Source organism: Dendropsophus ebraccatus, chromosome 15 (genome assembly GCF_027789765.1).
Source record: "Dendropsophus ebraccatus isolate aDenEbr1 chromosome 15, aDenEbr1.pat, whole genome shotgun sequence".
Lineage (NCBI taxonomy): Eukaryota > Metazoa > Chordata > Amphibia > Anura > Hylidae > Dendropsophus > Dendropsophus ebraccatus.
The window spans coordinates 24,238,213-24,256,089 of record NC_091468.1 but is presented as its reverse complement, the minus strand read 5'-3'; the positions used below and the strand labels follow the sequence as shown (position 1 = coordinate 24,256,089).

Genomic DNA, 17,877 nt, shown 5'->3' with positions numbered 1-17,877 from the left:
GCCTCCTTTCTTCTTCTGTTGCACTCTTTACCCACTCACAGCGCACCTTACATGTTGGGAGGAAGTGGGTCACATGAGTGGAGGAGGAGCAAGGTCTTTTTCGTGTGGACATTGTGGAGGAAGGACACAAGCCAGATACCCGCATGGGAAGGACGCAAGACAGTACACTGATAACAACTTTCCTACAAGTAACGCTACACAGCACTATGCACTGTTAAACCCCTTTTAGAAGAGGACAAGCCAGAGACAACCTCAACCCACGCCGAGGACAAGGAGACGTAACAGAGCAGGACAGTATCCACTAAAGCCAAAGAGCTAGAAACTGATCTAGATAGAGCAAAGTTGCGCAAAGCCTATGAACTCTATCTCACAGTGTGGGTGTCAGCATGTGGGTCTGCTTATGCCATGGAAAATTTTCAGATTTTCGCACAAACTGAGTGGGTTTTGCAAAAATGTGTGCCTTTTTCGTGGTATACACCAGAGATGCAATTGATAAATGTGCACCAGCAGAATAGTGAGTTCAGCTCTGGAGTGTAATACAGGATGTAACTCAGGATCAGTACAGGATAAGTAATGTAATGTATGTACACAGTGACCCCACTAGCAGAATAGTGAGTGCAGCTCTGGGGTATAATACAGGATGTAACTCAGGATCAGTACAGGATAAGTAATGTAATGTATGTACACAGTGACCCCACTAGCAGAATAGTGAGTGCAGCTCTGGAGTATAATACAGGATGTAACTCAGGATCAGTACAGGATAAGTAATGTATGTATGTACACAGGGACCCCACCAGCAGAATAGTGAGTGCAGCTCTGGAGTGTAATACAGTGTGTAACTCAGGATCAGCAATTAACATACATTTTGTAAAATATGTTATTCCTTTTGTAGTATACATGGTACCAATGACTGACATAGTGAATAGTGGTCTGTCTCTGGCGGGCAGGTGAGGAGCTGTATTCGCGCCCTCTTCTCCAGCTGTGATACGAGACACTGCTCCCTCAAGGCTTTTATGTAAAGACGCGAAATGCAAAACCCCTAATGACAAGTGAACGGTTGTAAGACAATTCCCCCAGATTCACAGGGTAGATGTCGTCCCCGGCTCATGATCCTATCTCTTGTATAAACCATCAAAGTTTTTTTCTTTCAGACCTTTGTAGTTTCAGCTCATAAAATTCCTCCCTTCACATCAAAGACGTTTTATGCGGCAGCGAAATTAATCTTTTCTTACAAAGCCAAATTCTGTCCTCATTTTATGCTCAGAACGTTGGCCGCTTCTCAAAAACAGCGGCTTATTAATTATGGGAACCGTCGCTTTAATAAATGCTGCAAAACCACCGGTAAATGTCATTGGCATTAAGACCGGCGTCTGGAGAAATCTCATCAGTGTCTGGGATATAATGAAGGAATCATGTATGCAGATTTATTACATGATAGACAGAGGCACATGTCAGTATGAAGTGGGAAATCTAAGGCCCTTATCCAGCAGGAGATGTTTAGGGGGGGCCAAGTGTCATATATTACCCACTGTATATGGTGCACAACATACAGTGCTGCCAGACACTGCCATAGTGTGCCTAATATGTGATAGTCTACACAGTGTTATACACATAGACTCAAACAGTGCCAGAATCCTTACAGGATATAGGATATGGGTACAGGATAATGACACTTGGGGTACAGGATAATGACACTTGGGGTACAGGATAATGACAAACTGACACTTAGGGTACAGGATAATTAAACTTGGGGTACAGGATAATGACACTTGGGGTACAGGATAATGACACTTGGGGTACAGGATAATGACACTTGGGGAAAAGAATAATGACACACTGACACTTAGGGTACAGGATAATTAAACTTGGGGTACAGGATAATAAAATGCTGATACGTAGGGTACAGGATAATAACACTTGGGGTACAGGATAATGACACACTGAAACTTGGGGTACAGGATAATGACACTTGGGGTACAGGATAATGACACACTAAAACTTGGGGTATAGAATAGTGATATTTAGGGTAATGACACGCTGACACGGGGTACAGGATAATGACACTTGAGGTACAGGATCATGACACTTGGGGTACAGGATAATTACACTTGGGGTACAGGATAATGACACTTGGGGTACAGGATAATGACAATTGGGGTGTAGGATAATGACATTTGGGGTACAGGATAATGACACACTGACACTTGGGGTACAGGATGCTGACACTTGGGGTACAGGATAATGGCATGCTGATAATTGGGGTACAGGATAATGACATTTGGGGTACAGGATAATGACACACTGACACTTGGGGTACAGGATGCTGACACTTGGGGTACAGGATAATGACATGCTGATAATTGGGGTACAGGATAATGACACTTGGGGTACAGCATAATGACACGGGGTGCAGGATAATAAGCTGACATTTCTGCTACCATTAGAAGTAAGAATAGCTGAGATTTATATTATGAGGTTCTGCAGCAGCTTAATTGTTTTAGCACCCCCCTCCCCCACACACATTCCTTATACTGTTATTCCTTGATATGGTTACCCCCACATATAGGTAGTTTGTGAAGTATAACCCCCATTTTTCCTCCTTTAATCCTTACTCTTCTTATATATATACACCCACCACATTCCTGATGGAGTCGTAGTTCCCGGACGGCACTCTTCCCCGCTGATCACTTTACGATGATTTCTCGCTGATAAGCGTCTCAGGACATTGACTTATAATTTGCTAAGTGACAGCTCCTCATTATTATTATTTTATTGCCTCCATTTTGTGGGATTGCGGTGCGTTGTGGCTGCCGCCGTCCTCCGGCTTTGTGCATTTCCTATTCTGGTATTACCCATACATTACCACATGTCGCTGATAAATGATCACTGTGCATTATAATGTCATGTTTCCTAATCACTGGCAGGGACGGCTCCACCTGAGCATGAATAATGGCAGCCGTTCCATGTTTAGCTGATGATATGGCAAATTTCTTTAGCGTTTCTCGTAGTGTGACACCGCTGTCTATTACGCTCATTTTATGGGCTGGGTAATGAAGATGGAGTGGATCCTGGCAGGAGTTTTTTTAAAAAGTTCAGTCTCCAAATTGCAAGCATTAAATACAGGGGGCGACGCTGAAGCGCAGCCGACAAAGACAACATTACGGATAGGTAATGTGTCAGGGGAATATTTAAGAGGGTGACATCATTATCAGATTTATGGGTGGTGAATAAATAGATAGTATTTTACTGTTCAATACTTTACACAAAACATGTTACATAGGCCCCAACTAAGTGTTAAACTGGGGATTAAGCCATTCAAGGGTTAAAAAAGAATGTCAGTAATACATGTAAATACTCCTGGAAGCCTGAAATAGTTAATTCCAGGGAACAAACAAATGCATTAATTTATTTTACACATACAGGTCTGTCTGACTACGACAACGAGCATCAGTTGTATTATGCTGGTATCTTCTTATGTGCCTTTGGGCTCCCTTAAGGAACCAAGTCTTTGGTGGAACAGCAACTACAGGAGTGTAGGTGGAGTGTATTCCAAGAAGCTGGGCAAACCATTGATGCCCTTAAAGGAGAAGTCCGGCGAAAATTATTTTTTTATATGTTATTACTTATGGAAAGTTATACAATTTTCTAATGTACATTAATTATGGGAAATGCTCATATACTGCTATTTCCCTTAATTTAGTGTATCAGGAAGTGTTAGAATTATCTCTGAAGCAGTGACGTCACGACCAACGGTGTAATTCCTATGGTGTGTCCAGCAGGGGGCGCTCTATATATAGAAGTCAATGAGTACCATTGACTTCTATATATAGTGCGCCCCTGCTGGACACTCCATAGGAATTACAGTGTATGTAATGTAATGTAATGCACTGTACTGTTGTGACTTTATGAATACATTTATGGAATACTTTGGGGAGCAAGTGTCCTTGCTCCCCAAAGTATCCCATAAATGTATTCAATGAATACATTTGCTGGGCACCGAGCAGGGAGGGAGAGAGGTGCCATCTACCTCCCCCCTCCCTGCTCGGTGCTGGGAACATATACAAAGCACTACTCCCCCATTATCTACAGATAATGGGGGAGTAGTACCTGTGCTATCCCCATCACCGCCCGCGCCGCCGCCGCCGCTCACACAGGGGCTGCTATTCATGGCGCCGCTGATTCCCCGCCACCCGCGCCGCTCCTAACTACCCGCCCGCTCGCCCGCCCCGTTCCTGGCCGCCGCTCACTGCTCATGCCGGCCGCGTCAGCCCACCCCCACCCCGGCCGGGAGCACGGCGCTTCCTGGTGTCCCCGGCCGGGGTGGGGGCGGGCTGACGCGGCCGGCATGAGCAGAGAGCGGCGGGTAGTTAGGAGCGGCGTGGGCGGCGGGGAATCAGCGGCGCGATCGTAAGTTTGATGCCGGGAGGAGGAGGAGGGGGAGCGGCGGGGGCATGAATAGCAGCCCATGTGTGAGCGGCGGCGGCGCGGGCGGTGATAGGGATAGCACAGGTACTACTCCCCCATTATCTGCAGATAATGGGGGAGTAGTGCTTTGTATATGTTCCCAGCACCGAGCAGGGAGGGGGGAGGTAGATGGCACCTCTCTCCCTCCCTGCTCGGTGCCCAGCAAATGTATTCATTGAATACATTTATGGGATACTTTGGGGAGCAAGGACACTTGCTCCCCAAAGTATTCCATAAATGTATTCATAAAGTCACAACAGTACAGTGCATTACATTACATACACTGTAATTCCTATGGAGTGTCCAGCAGGGGCGCACTATATATAGAAGTCAATGGTACTCATTGACTTCTATATATAGAGCGCCCCCTGCTGGACACTCCATAGGAATTACACCGTTGGTCGTGACGTCACTGCTTCAGAGATAATTCTAACACTTCCTGATACACTAAATTAAGGGAAATAGCAGTATATAAGCATTTCCCATAATTAATGTACATTAGAAAATTGTATAACTTTCCATAAGTAATAACATATAAAAAAATAATTTTCGCCGGACTTCTCCTTTAAGGAATATACCACAATTTAGTCATTGAAAATCATGAAAATTTTATCAAATCCATTATGCTGACTAGTAAGACCTAGTGCCATGATGTCCTATGGTTAAGGGCTTCATTTTTTAAGGCCTGGTCTGAGCTCTCATTTGGCCATAGTCTGGAATCTGAATTAATTTTATAGTCTGAGGTTTACTGAGATTACAGCCACGATAATGTAACAGATATTCAGGGAAAAAAACACCCTTGTTTGATCGGAACATGGCTTCATTTTAGAGTGGTGGACCGGGACACTGGAGGTCGGGTCTGGTCTGGGGTGTTAATTTATGTTGTGTGATATCATCTGGAATCTGATTCAGAGTTTGATGCCTCTACTGCCCAATACCACGTTTTCTACCTTTGTGGCTGATAGTGTGTGTGGTGACACCAACCAGTTAATATTCTGGGTGTGCCCCTATAAATGTGTCCCCTTCCCCCCAAATCAACACTCTTAGGCCCTGCTAGTGTTAAACATCAGAGATGTTCCATTTAGTTGGCAGGTGGCATTGGCACAAGACTCCTAGGAAAACCAGGTATAAAGCGAGCACAGGGACCTATTGTGTGCAATTTGGCAAAGCAAACACAAGTGCATTTGCAGGATGTTCTTCAGCGGACACACATTCTTCCATGAAACAAATACAACAGGTTATAGTGGATGGGTAAACGATGAAGGAATTCATGAGAAAATGTGAAAGGTTTAGAAGTAAAAAAGTTACAGAAAAGCTGTATAATAGAACCGGCCAGTGGCCAGAATGAAAGGGCCCAGAGTTCTGTGGGGGCCCTCAACCATTTTAGCACTTCTCGACCATGGTCCATAACAGGAAGGCACTGACAGGAGTGAAGGATTATAACAAGAACTGTTGTGACTGGTGTCATCACATTCTATGATGGTGCTTTATCATCTCAAGCAAAGTTCAATCATTTCTGCATTATTCACCACCCCCATGAGATTGCCCCTACCCCTCCACCTCCCCACACACATATGCTAGACTTGTGCATGTGTTCTGAATTGGGAGAGGCATAAGGTCTCTGATAGACGCTGCTGTCCTATGTAGAGATGAGCACACTTTACCAAAGTCCATTTTGCCTTGTTTGCCAAATTTAAGCAAAAAGTTATTATTTTTTAATTAAGAAAGATCCAATAACTATCCTATTTGGAGGAAAATGCCTTACAATGGTTATTTCAACACTGACCTATTATAAGAAGCAATGGCTTTTTTCAAGAAACAGAAATGATGACCCAGAAAATGCACCAAAGTGACACAGAACCCTCAATGCCCTGCTTTTTTACAGCAATTAGTATACCACAAATAAATTGTTAGCAGTGAGCCCTAAGCTGAGCCCGCACACTGTCCCTGCCCACTTTCCACAAGACAGTCCTAAGCGACTGCGGGCAACCACGGTGCCGATCCCTGCACTGAAATAGGTGGATAACACGTAACAGGACAGACAAACAAACACAATGCAATCAAAGTCAACAGTCCGTGTTGGCAACAGCGGGCAGCGAAGTACAAAGCAACAGGCAAGAGGAAGGTTCAGATATAGACACGAGGTTCAGGGCAGGCAGCAAACAAGGATAGACAAAACAGAGTAAGCCAAAGGTCAAACACAGAGAGATTCAATACAAAGCTGAGCAAGAGTGATAGAATTACAATAACCAGCAAGGACTGCTGGAACTCACTACTATTTATGAACGATCAGGCACTCAGTCTAGCAGCTGATTGGACCGGACCATAATCCTCAACACAGCTCACCTGCACAGCAACAGGTTAACCCTAAAGCTGCCAAGGCATAGCAAGCAAGATGGGTGGGGCTGAAAAAACCCAATATACCCCTGTGTTCAGACAAGGTACAGTATAGAACACTGAACAAAAACACAAACTCAGCGCCTTCTTGGCTGCACAGTCTGAACCGAGGAGCGCCGAGGCACAGCCCTGACATAAATATTGATTGGGGTTATGCGATCCCAACCTTGTGGGAGGTATTGGTTATAATCAAAACATATGCCCTAAGGCTGAATACCGGCTTGCCCCAAGGTAAAACGTAACTTTTATTTAATTGCTGATAAAAATGCAAACGTGAGTGGTAGTGTATAATACAGTGTTTTTACTAAAATAGACTTATGCTGATATACACATATATTGTTAAGCAATGAGATTTAGAACCATGTGATGTACCCAGGTAATATTTTACTGCTGGGAAAGCTGTATCCAGCTCTATGAAGTTCGCTGAATGCTGGTAATGCTAACAGCACTGTAGACTATCGATATTATAGCGCTCCGCTTTGTATGAAAGCACTAGAGGCCAGTTATACCGATTGATATGCTGTCTATATCGTGGAGACTCCGCTCCGTACTGTATAAGGACACTAATAGTGCTGTAGGTCAGTTGCTGTCTGTATCGCGGAGACTACGCTCCGTACTGTATAGAGTTACTATCAGTGCTGCAGACCAGTTGCTGCACTGTCTGTGCTATGACAACTATTGGAGTCTGCGATCACGTAAGTAATGATCAGCGCTAGAATTCAGTTAGAGCTGATAGCGTAAGGGAGCGCTTTACACTGGCCGTGATATGTCGCAGTAGGCACAACTGTGCCAGCGTAGGCTGCGACAATATCACGCTCGTGAGCCCAAGGTAAGGTACTCCGGGTGTACTACTCGCTCCAACTTTGATAAAGTCGGAGTATTGCCGACGAAACTAGTCAGCAAGGAGGCTATGGCTATTTTAAATTAGACTTATGCTTAATCTTATACACTTAGCAAATGTAATGTGAATAGGGGGGGAGCGAGTAGTACACCCGGAGTACCTTACCTTGGGCTCACGAGCGTGATATTGTCGCAGCCTACGCTGGCACAGTTGTGCCTACTGCGACATATCACGGCCAGTGTAAAGCGCTCCCTTACGCTATCAGCTCTAACTGAATTCTAGCGCTGATCATTACTTACGTGATCGCAGACTCCAATAGTTGTCATAGCACAGACAGTGCAGCAACTGGTCTGCAGCACTGATAGTAACTCTATACAGTACGGAGCGTAGTCTCCGCGATACAGACAGCAACTGACCTACAGCACTATTAGTGTCCTTATACAGTACGGAGCGGAGTCTCCACGATATAGACAGCATATCAATCGGTATAACTGGCCTCTAGTGCTTTCATACAAAGCGGAGCGCTATAATATCGATAGTCTACAGTGCTGTTAGCATTACCAGCATTCAGCGAACTTCATAGAGCTGGATACAGCTTTCCCAGCAGTAAAATATTACCTGGGTACATCACATGGTTCTAAATCTCATTGCTTAACAATATATGTGTATATCAGCATAAGTCTATTTTAGTAAAAACACTGTATTATACACTACCACTCACGTTTGCATTTTTATCAGCAATTAAATAAAAGTTACGTTTTACCTTGGGGCAAGCCGGTATTCAGCCTTAGGGCATATGTTCTGACATAAATATTGCACACTTAAATATGCAATAAAACAGACTGTGTGCAAAAGTGACCCAAATCCTCTATTCACTACCTTTTTTTTACAACAATCAGTGTACCATTAAAATATATGAAACTGATGTTGCAGTGACAGAACAGATGCAGAATGCTTTCTGCATGCTACTTTAACTACAATTAATATGCTACCCCTAAAAAGGCTGCTGAAGTATGTGCATGGTCTTTTATAGTGGCTGTGCCTAGAGATGAGCGAACCGGGTTCGAGTTCATTCGAACCCAAACGATCGGCATATGATTAGCGGTGGCTGCTGAACTTGGATAAAGCTCTAACGTTGTCTGGAAAACATGGATACAGCCAATGACTATTTTCATGTTTTCCACATAGCCTTAGGGCTTTATCCAACTTCAGCAGCCACCGCTAATCAAATGCCAAAAGTTTGGGTTCGGATGGACTCGAGCATGCTCGAGGTTCGCTCATCTCTAGCTGTGACATCACACCTATACTGCCTCCTATTGGCTGGGACAGCTGTTTGCAAGACAATCTGGGCTGCTGTAAAGTCCTTCTCATTTCTGCCATATAGCTGACTCTATTTTAGCAGGCTTAGCCAAAACTAACCCTCCAAGGTTCGACTACACAACACAACAACACAAACTTTTAGTACTGACCCCAGGCTCTACAGCTTCGCTCATTTCTAGTCTTTAAGACAATTGGCACACAACACCTGTAAACACCACCATAAAGTGCTCAAATATCCTCAACATCCATACAATAAGCAAATAACACCGCCACACATAGTAATCTAATAGTAAAACAATATATCTGATACACAATTACTATAATCAGTAGTTATCAGTAGTGCCCCCCTGCAGCAGGAGCATCTGATGCATCTTGTGTGAGAAACTTTACTTTTAGGCTATGTTCACACAACGTAAGTAAAGTATTAATCATGGCCGTTGTTGCCGATTTGCAACACTTTGAATAGTTGCTTTTAATCCAAGATCTGTCCTGGGGTCCGTTCAGCAGGTGATGCAGTTATTGTCCTAAAAACAACTTTTAAACTTGAAGCCCTGTGCCAAGCTGGCATGGCCTAGAGTATTTGTGCCCTAACTTTGCACCACCCCTCCGTCCCTCCTCCCCACCCTCCTCATTAGGAACGCCACTGGCAGGATTTTTCCTATTCCTCTGCAGTGAAAACTGCACAGGTGCCTTAAGGTTCCAGCCCATGTGCAGTGTTCTCACAGCTGATGAATAGGAAAATACCTGCCTGAAGCATTCCTTATGATGAAGAGGGTGGGGAGGAGGGACGGAGGGGTTGTGCCAGCCTAATGTATGGACACTCTAGGCCACGCCAGTTTGGCACAGGGCTGCAAGTTTAAAAGTTGTTTTTAAAGGGAACCTGTCACCCCCCGTGCCGGGGTGACAGGCTCCCGATCCAAAAGTACAAGGGGTTTGGGGGGTCAGACAGAGAACCTGTCAGTTCACACAATAGAGCGTGCGGCTTGCAGAAGGGGATCCAGATGCAGGCGCACGCGTCTGCCCGCATCCAAATTCAGCAGAAATGAAGATCATCCGGCTGGTACTGCAGTACCGGCCGGGATGATCTTCTCTGACACCGGCCGGGTCATGGAATGTAAACATGGCCTTAAAGTGTATTTTTGTTACTTTATAACATTACCCCTAAGTTAAAGTTATTTATAGCATTTAATATTAATGGGCAGCACCTGGTCGGAGGAGCCGCATGGCTGGTGAATAGCGGATGATATTAAACTAGGTCACAGCGTGTACCAATATCCTCAATACGAGATGTACCTTGTGGAGTAAAATGCTGTTTCAGTGAATTTGATTTTTTTTCTTTTTTGCTCTCTTGGTTAATGGCACATTTTAAATTCCACTATAATTTCTCATGGGACGGGGGAAGCGCCGCCAACTGAAGTGTTTAAGTCTAAATTGGCTTTTCCCGATGCGTTCAATTTGCAGGTCACATATTAGAAAAGTGATTGTTTTAATTGATGCAATATTTATTAATTAGATCTATTGGGAACTATTCAGGCGTGGAAGTTACCGGAATACAGATTTCTGAAAAATGGCCAATATTCCCTCCAGATGTGCTCAGTAATGTGGACATATGTGAACAAGAGGAGGGCCATGGTGTAGTGTCCCAGCACAGGTGTGCCACTAAGTTCTATACACCTGGGTTAAGTAACTCTCTCAGGTTAACACAAAAGGGGATGAAGGAGATTGTATTATGTATTTATCCCCACTAGGTGTCACTGTTGTACCTATTATATGTATACTGTACTATGCACAGCTGAAGGTTCATGGGTTAACTACTATTTGTCACATGTTGTGTTTCCTCCTATCACAGGTTCAGGCTTGTTTCCCTCACTTTTCCTCCTATCCTCTTTATTCTCTCTTACCCACACACACAGCCCCACCAATCACATGTTAGCTTAGGAGAAAGTTCTTGGTGGGAGGGTCTTTTGTCAGTAGAGGGGGGAGTGGACTGAGACACCACAGAGCCAGAGAGATTTCTCCCGCTTTCTACCACTGGCATGCACTGCTAGACACCTAAGGAGGGAGTGACATTCTCTGAGGAAAACCTTGTCGACGCCAAGGATACCTTCTGCAACACACAGAGCAGTCACCTGGAGTTAGGTACGGGCCCCAGTAGGACAAAGAGCGTATATGCCAACGTATCCTTCTGTAATGCACGGCTGTTCTGGGAAGTCTTGGAAAGTCTTGGAAAGTCAGCTCAACCCAGCGCAGGGACCTGGGACCTAATACTACCCTAGCAGAACGGGTAACCCAAAACTATAGGGCAAAAGGTGGTTAGATTAGCAAATCTATACATGCTATCCTGGCAGAGTACATTGCTACATTAGACAGAGCCCTCAACTCTACCTTGCTGTCACAACTTCTCTTTACTACCTCCTGCCTGCACCTGCAGTTACCAAAAGTGTATTTATCCTGTATTGCACTGAAGTTTCTACAAGTAAACCACGTTATTCTGGTTAAGGCACTGAACTTGAGTCACACAGCAATGGCACTGTTATTTATGTAGCAACATATTCCCCAGCACTTGTATAGAGGGTTCAGAACTTATCGACTCCTATCATCCAAAAAAATTCCACTATGTGTTGGAGGAAACTGGGGTACCCCTAAGAAACACAAGTAAGCATAAAGAACATATAGACTCACTGCAGAAGTTGTATTGGAACCCTGAACTCTGATGTTGCAAGACAACAATGCTCACCACCGAGCCACCATGCCACCTGGTTTTGGCTTCCTTACAACAGCTTCCCTGCTCAATGAGTACTGAGGGACTGGGGAATAAGCAGTTACAACTGGTCAAAAGTCCAGGTTAACTTTCTCCTCTACAAACACAAAACCAGGAGAAGCACCGACCCTTTAATACCCTGTAATGCCCTGCAAAATTGTCATCCTCTACGTCTAGAGGAGAGAAGATTTCACCATCAGCTGGCGGGGGGGGAATACTCTACTGTAAGAGCAGTAAGACTAGGAAACTTTCTGACACATGTTGTTATGGCTGATTAATTATATGCAATTTTCACTGCGGATGTACAATGTACAAGGCCACCGCAAACCTGAATGTACAAAAAAACGCCCGATGGTATGACACACTATTACAACCTTTTACTTAAGGACACTTATTTCACACCCTAGGGCAAAAAATATAAAATATAACCTTTATTGAAAATTTGCTAAAAACTCATCATATAAAAACAACACTTAGTGATCAAAAAACGTGTTTGTGAGCCCCTGTACTCAGTGGTTAAGATATATAAATAGGGAGGTTTTTTAGAAGGATTCACGTATAAATGGCCAAGGGGAGGAAAAAGTGCTCTCTCACAGCTACGATAAATTGTATATACTCGCCCTGCCTTTTGGGGTGACCCACCTCCTTAATAGGGTGGCCCCAACCACGGTGTCAGTCCCTCCCTCAACACTAAGTGCAGGGAAAAAAATAACAAACCAAGTGAAAACAAAACACGTGAATTACCTGAGGCTACAAAACGTGCCCCACCATCACCCTATATACAGTAATCTATATACAGCTAGTTCCAACGCGTTTCTCCTGTCCAATTACACAGTTATTACATGAGTTATATGCATTACCATCCATTAGATACTAGGTATAGAAAAATAGAAAATACTAAAAAACTGACTATTGACTATGTGATAGGACACTGATTCAGGGATTATTCTGTCATATTGGAGTTTGGAAGGAATTTTATCCCTGTGATGGGGCACTTGGCATCTGCCTCATAGGGGTTTTTGCCTTCCTCTGGATCAACACAGTAGGGTTATATGTCAAATTTGATGGACTTTTGTCCAACCTTATCACTTATGTAACTATCTATGGCCTGCTAGGCTCAAATGATGTCAGGGAAAGAACAAGTGGGCATGCTGAATTTCAAATTCAATCCATTTCTGAGCAATCTGAAGGGCACAAAGGAGTCTGGCAGCTGTTTACTCTTCATGCATGTGTATGGAGGGAATCAGGAGTAGTAGCTGTCTGCTGATCAATCATTTGGCTGACAGCTACTGAAGGTATATGGCCCCTTTATAGGACCCTCAAAGCTGAATGACAGTAAACAATTGCTGAAGGGCTCTTGAGAAAGGAAGGGTTGAGAGTCAAGGAAGAGAAAAGACTGAAGGAACGGGTGTATAGGGCACTAAAAGCATACAGGGAGGAGCACTACAAACAAGAAGAGATCCGAGAAGGTTCTAGATATATTATTAATATCATACATAATATTCATGGCTGTTGGAAGTGACCATGGATACAGATGTGTCCAGTCTTACCTTTACCTCAGATAAGTTAAAGAGAAACATGTCAAAGGTTTTGACTGGTCGGGATCTGAGGGTTCAGACTGTGACCAATCAGGAGAAAGAGGCGGGAGAAGTCTGTGCCACATGTTCACTCCCTGCTCCGTGTCACATCACCTAAACAGACTTTCAGTGCGGGTCTATGTGAAGAAGAGCATGCGGCAGTCATTTCTAGCTGATTCTACTGATCAGTCAGGGTCTGATAAAAATTCTAGACATGTGTCTCTGACATGCCAGAAGAAAGAAGGGTCCAACAGCACAATGGATAGGAGTTTTAAAGCACGCTTGACTAAAACCTTTGTTTTTAAAACGTTGCTGTGGTATTCTCGGCAATGCAGTGATAAAAGCTTGGGACGTTTTGCGAACAATTAGATGATGTTAGATTCATTTTTTTGTCTCTCTGACAGGTCAAAACTTCTTTAATGACAGGTAGTTTTTTAATGACAGGTAGTCTTTGAGGAAAGGAATTTTCTTGACAGCTTTTTAGAATATTCTGACATGATATCACTATCAGAAGGCCTCATTTGGATAATCTCCGTGTTTCCATTAATAGACTTACAATGTGTATACTAAATGTGAGACAGTCATGACCTTAAGTTGCTGTGAAAAGCTAGTAATCTGACAAGATTTATCACTAAATGTATAGAAATAAGATGAGAATGGACACCTATTTGGAGCCTATTTGTGATAAGGGCCTGAGGCATACAGTATATAGAGGCAAGATAAGAAAGGAGTGGTACCAGAACCCTTCCATATCCCAATGACTGCAGGTCGTAATACCCCTATCGCTTTTTCATGACTTAGGCACATTAACCATTTTCTTTTGTTTTGTAGCATTACATACTCAAAGACCACCCATTAAAGTAGAGAGGCTACCAATCTGTAATGAGACCACTGCAGGGAGCTCTGCCTTCACCCCCGTGTTCTATGGAGCCAGTGCTAACCAATAAGCTGCCCAATCACACTTCTAGAAGTTAAATGGTCACTTTTTTTTCTCCCTCCCTTTACTAGCCTTGGTAATTCTTAATATTTCTGTAAATCACTATATTTACTGAAAATGATAGCTCTGACATCTTGGCCACTAGGTGTCTCACTTCCCTGAATATGCTGCCCACTGCCTGCTGTTAGGGGGATTCTGTCAAGACAAAACAAAGGAATTGGGAGTGGGGTTTTACTAATGCTACAGAACTAAAAGAGAAAGAGAGAGAGAGTGTGCATGTACAATCAGTGTCTCCATAGGTAAATCGAGGATTCTATCCCATCTTAGCAGCGGCTTTAATGCCTTGTGAAACCCTTTTCTTGCTTTGCTTCTGTTTGTCTGTACAGTGTGCTGCACTTTGTATTAAATATCTACCTCCTCAGTCTCTTTAATCTTTAGCCAGTGCATCAGTAACCTCTTCTCCCTCCACAAGCCATCTATTATAGTGTATTATATAAGTCATCAGCTCAGCACAATGCCATCCTGTTCAGTTTACTTTTACCAGCCCTATATAATGGGATAGCAGAGAGGAGTATGTGCTGTAACTGCCAAACAAGTAAGGCAAAGAAAATCCTGTGTGTGTACTACTGGCAAACATCCCAGTGCCTCCTGAAATGGAGACCATAAATCTAGCTGCGTTGTCCTCACTATTAAGTGTTAATCTAACAAAACCATGCAGGATTTTAAAAACCTTTTAAAACGACAGGCACACTTCAAAGACTCCTCATAAACATAATATAAAAGATCCTCCGCAAAACGAAAAAGTCTCATTATTCCATCTAACAGCGTGCGGCTCTGCATCAGCATTTTCTACTCCGAAACCCATACCTGTAAAAAGTAATAAAAATTGGCTCTTAACACAAAATCCTTCACGTTCGGCCGCTCAAAAGCCTCTTCCAGTTTTGTTTTACTGATAAAACTTCAGCTTCAATGAGCATTTCATTCAGCATGTTCATAATTATTGTGCGTGACAATTACATCGAGAGTAATTGCAATTTAATACCTCTCTACAAGTGAAAATTGCAGCTTTTAGCTGGAAAAGTGCTATAATAATGAACAAAATCCCCGAAGTGATGAGTTCTTAGTACCTCGGGATACTGCCGCCTAAATGGCTGACTTTGCACTAAGTGCAATTGGAAAGGCCAAGCGGCTGCTGAACAATTAAGGAGAACAGTAACTGCCTACTAAACAGAACAGGCAGAAAATACCGCTGCCAAACAGTGTGATGGGTCAAAAACTGAGGAGGATGCAATAGGTCACAGTGACAATGATAACCACAATGCTAAGGAACCTCTGATACCCAAGGAACAAACCAACCTGATGGCAGGACTGACCCATAGGCCTTCCTTAAAGAGTCCAAGCAATGAAGTCGCTCAAGGACGTCAGTGTCTAGCGGAGGTGAAAGCGAAATGCAGACGAAACACGATGGTGAGACAGAAAGCAGAGGATATGAAGGGTCAAGAGCAAAGATACCAGTCTGGGTAGAACAAGGAGCTTGGATACGAGAGCACAGAGGTCAAGTAATGGAGGTCAAGCAAAATCAGGTTATTTTTAATGTAGAAGAGATGAAAGATCAGTCAAAAAATTAGGCAGAACAAGGATCGTGTAGTGTGAAGATTTCGAAGAGTCACAAAAAGATAGTATCTCCTGATTTGTACCGGATTTGGTTTTGACTGACAGGACTGATAAGCACATATATATACGGCTCAGGTGAAGCCCAAGTGGTGATGCCCAGAGCCAAAGACCAGAGAGCTGACAATCCAAATAGAAACTGTAATTGTTCATGGTTACCCGTGGTTATTGCTCAGCATCATTATATTCTTAGTGTGAGAATAACCTGGGGTTAATTCAACTCGTTCTCATCTTCTGAATGGTGTAAAAATGATCAGGTGTAAAGCAGGGGTGTAACTAGAAATGGCTGGGCCCCATAGCAAACTTTTGATTGCCGCAACCCCCCCCCCCCCCCCACGACTGCTGACTGACAACTAAGCCGCCATAACTGCATAACTGAAAGCGGTGGTCCGAAGAGCTTTCAGTTAAAGGGACATTTGCAAAACCTGCTCAGCCTCCTGGTGCTGCAAATGATGACAGCTCAGGGGGCCCAGTGTATTGCAGAAGCAGGCCATGGGTCCCCCTGGTGCCGTGGGCCCCGTAGCAGCCACAATGGCTGTTACAGTGGTAGTTACACCCCTGGTGTAAGGGTATCTTCACATTGTGGAATACGAACAAAAACTTCAAGCGGATTCCATCGCGGGGCCTCTGCTTGAAGTTGTACCTGGACCATAGACTCGATATTTGCAGGCGAATTTCGCCCTCCGCCCAAAGAATTGACATGGTAATTGTTTGGGCAGATGGCGGAATTAGCTGGAAAATATCACTGCGTCTATGGGACGGACTGAACTTCAAGCAGAGGCCCCGCAACAGAATCTGCTTGAAGTCTCTGCGCATATTTTGCAGTGTGAAAATGAAGGCAGCTCTCCATGACGTACAAGGAAGCGTGCATTCATATGAATGAGAGGCACAACGCTCCACTGGTGCACCTTGCTGCGCCCCCCCCACCAACCGCCTGCTCATCGGGCAAGCAGGGGGAAATGGCAAATCCCCACCTTCTCCCTGGCGTATGCCAGGGGCGCAACAGGGGTAAATGTCCCCCAAAATGTTCATCGGTCAATAAATCTAGTGGCTGATAATTCAGTAGGGGTCAGGTACAGAGGAGTCAGACAGGTGGTGTAATCGGCCAATATCAGATCAAAACAGACAAATGCAGAACATTAGAGATTCAATCTTCTTTTTTTGTTTTTGCAGAAACAGCGCCACTTTTGTCCATAGGCAATACATGGTAATGCAGCTACTGTAGGTCCTCTGGAATGAAGCTAATCTGTAATTCCAGGAATTGCCCATTGGCAAGTGTGGGGCTGCTTCTCAAACTAATCCAAGCCACGTACAACAGCTTGCGTGTGTGACTTCTATGATCTGAATTTGCCGTAAATGTTGGAAATTTCTCATTAACCATTTCAGACACTTGGCTTGTGTAAGCAGAAATTTTTTGCTCTTTTATCATTCTTGTATCGTGTGAACTTCTTAGTTACTAATTGTAGAGCGCCAAGTCTCTCCTGAGTAATTAGACTCCACCAGACAGGTGCGACCAGAAGGGGGGAGCTGTTCCTCCATCCTCCAATTATCCTCAGGTTTCCTCCGAGGATGAAAAACGGCCCTCGCTGTGTAGAAAAATCTATACAAAACAGCCAAAAGGAGTCTTTAGTTAATCTGTGCAGATGTAGCAGGCGTAAAATTCTCATCTAGGATAAGATGTTTCCTTTATTTTCTGCATTATGACACATTAAGGTAACACACAGTGCAGAAAATGAAAATAACTATAGTAAATGTTTCTACCATTAGGTGGCGCTGTATATTATTGAGCTACCTGAATAAAGGGCCCTTAATAGCACACCTTGTTGCCTGATAGGGTATTATGTACATTTGTATGTAAAGACATTGATAGTCTACTTGAAAATTAAAAAAAATTAAGATGTGTTCTTCC

At 43.8% G+C, this 17,877-nt stretch overlaps 2 protein-coding genes across 2 annotated transcripts in view; both read right to left on the bottom strand.

Annotated features, from left to right (window-relative positions):
- LOC138773987 (calpain-8-like) overlaps positions 1-17,877 on the bottom strand; it is a 613,980-nt gene that overhangs the window by 229,724 nt on the left and 366,379 nt on the right. The window lies entirely within an intron of this gene.
- The window catches only part of GALNT14 (polypeptide N-acetylgalactosaminyltransferase 14), a 337,247-nt gene that overhangs the window by 113,482 nt on the left and 205,888 nt on the right, over positions 1-17,877 (bottom strand). The window lies entirely within an intron of this gene.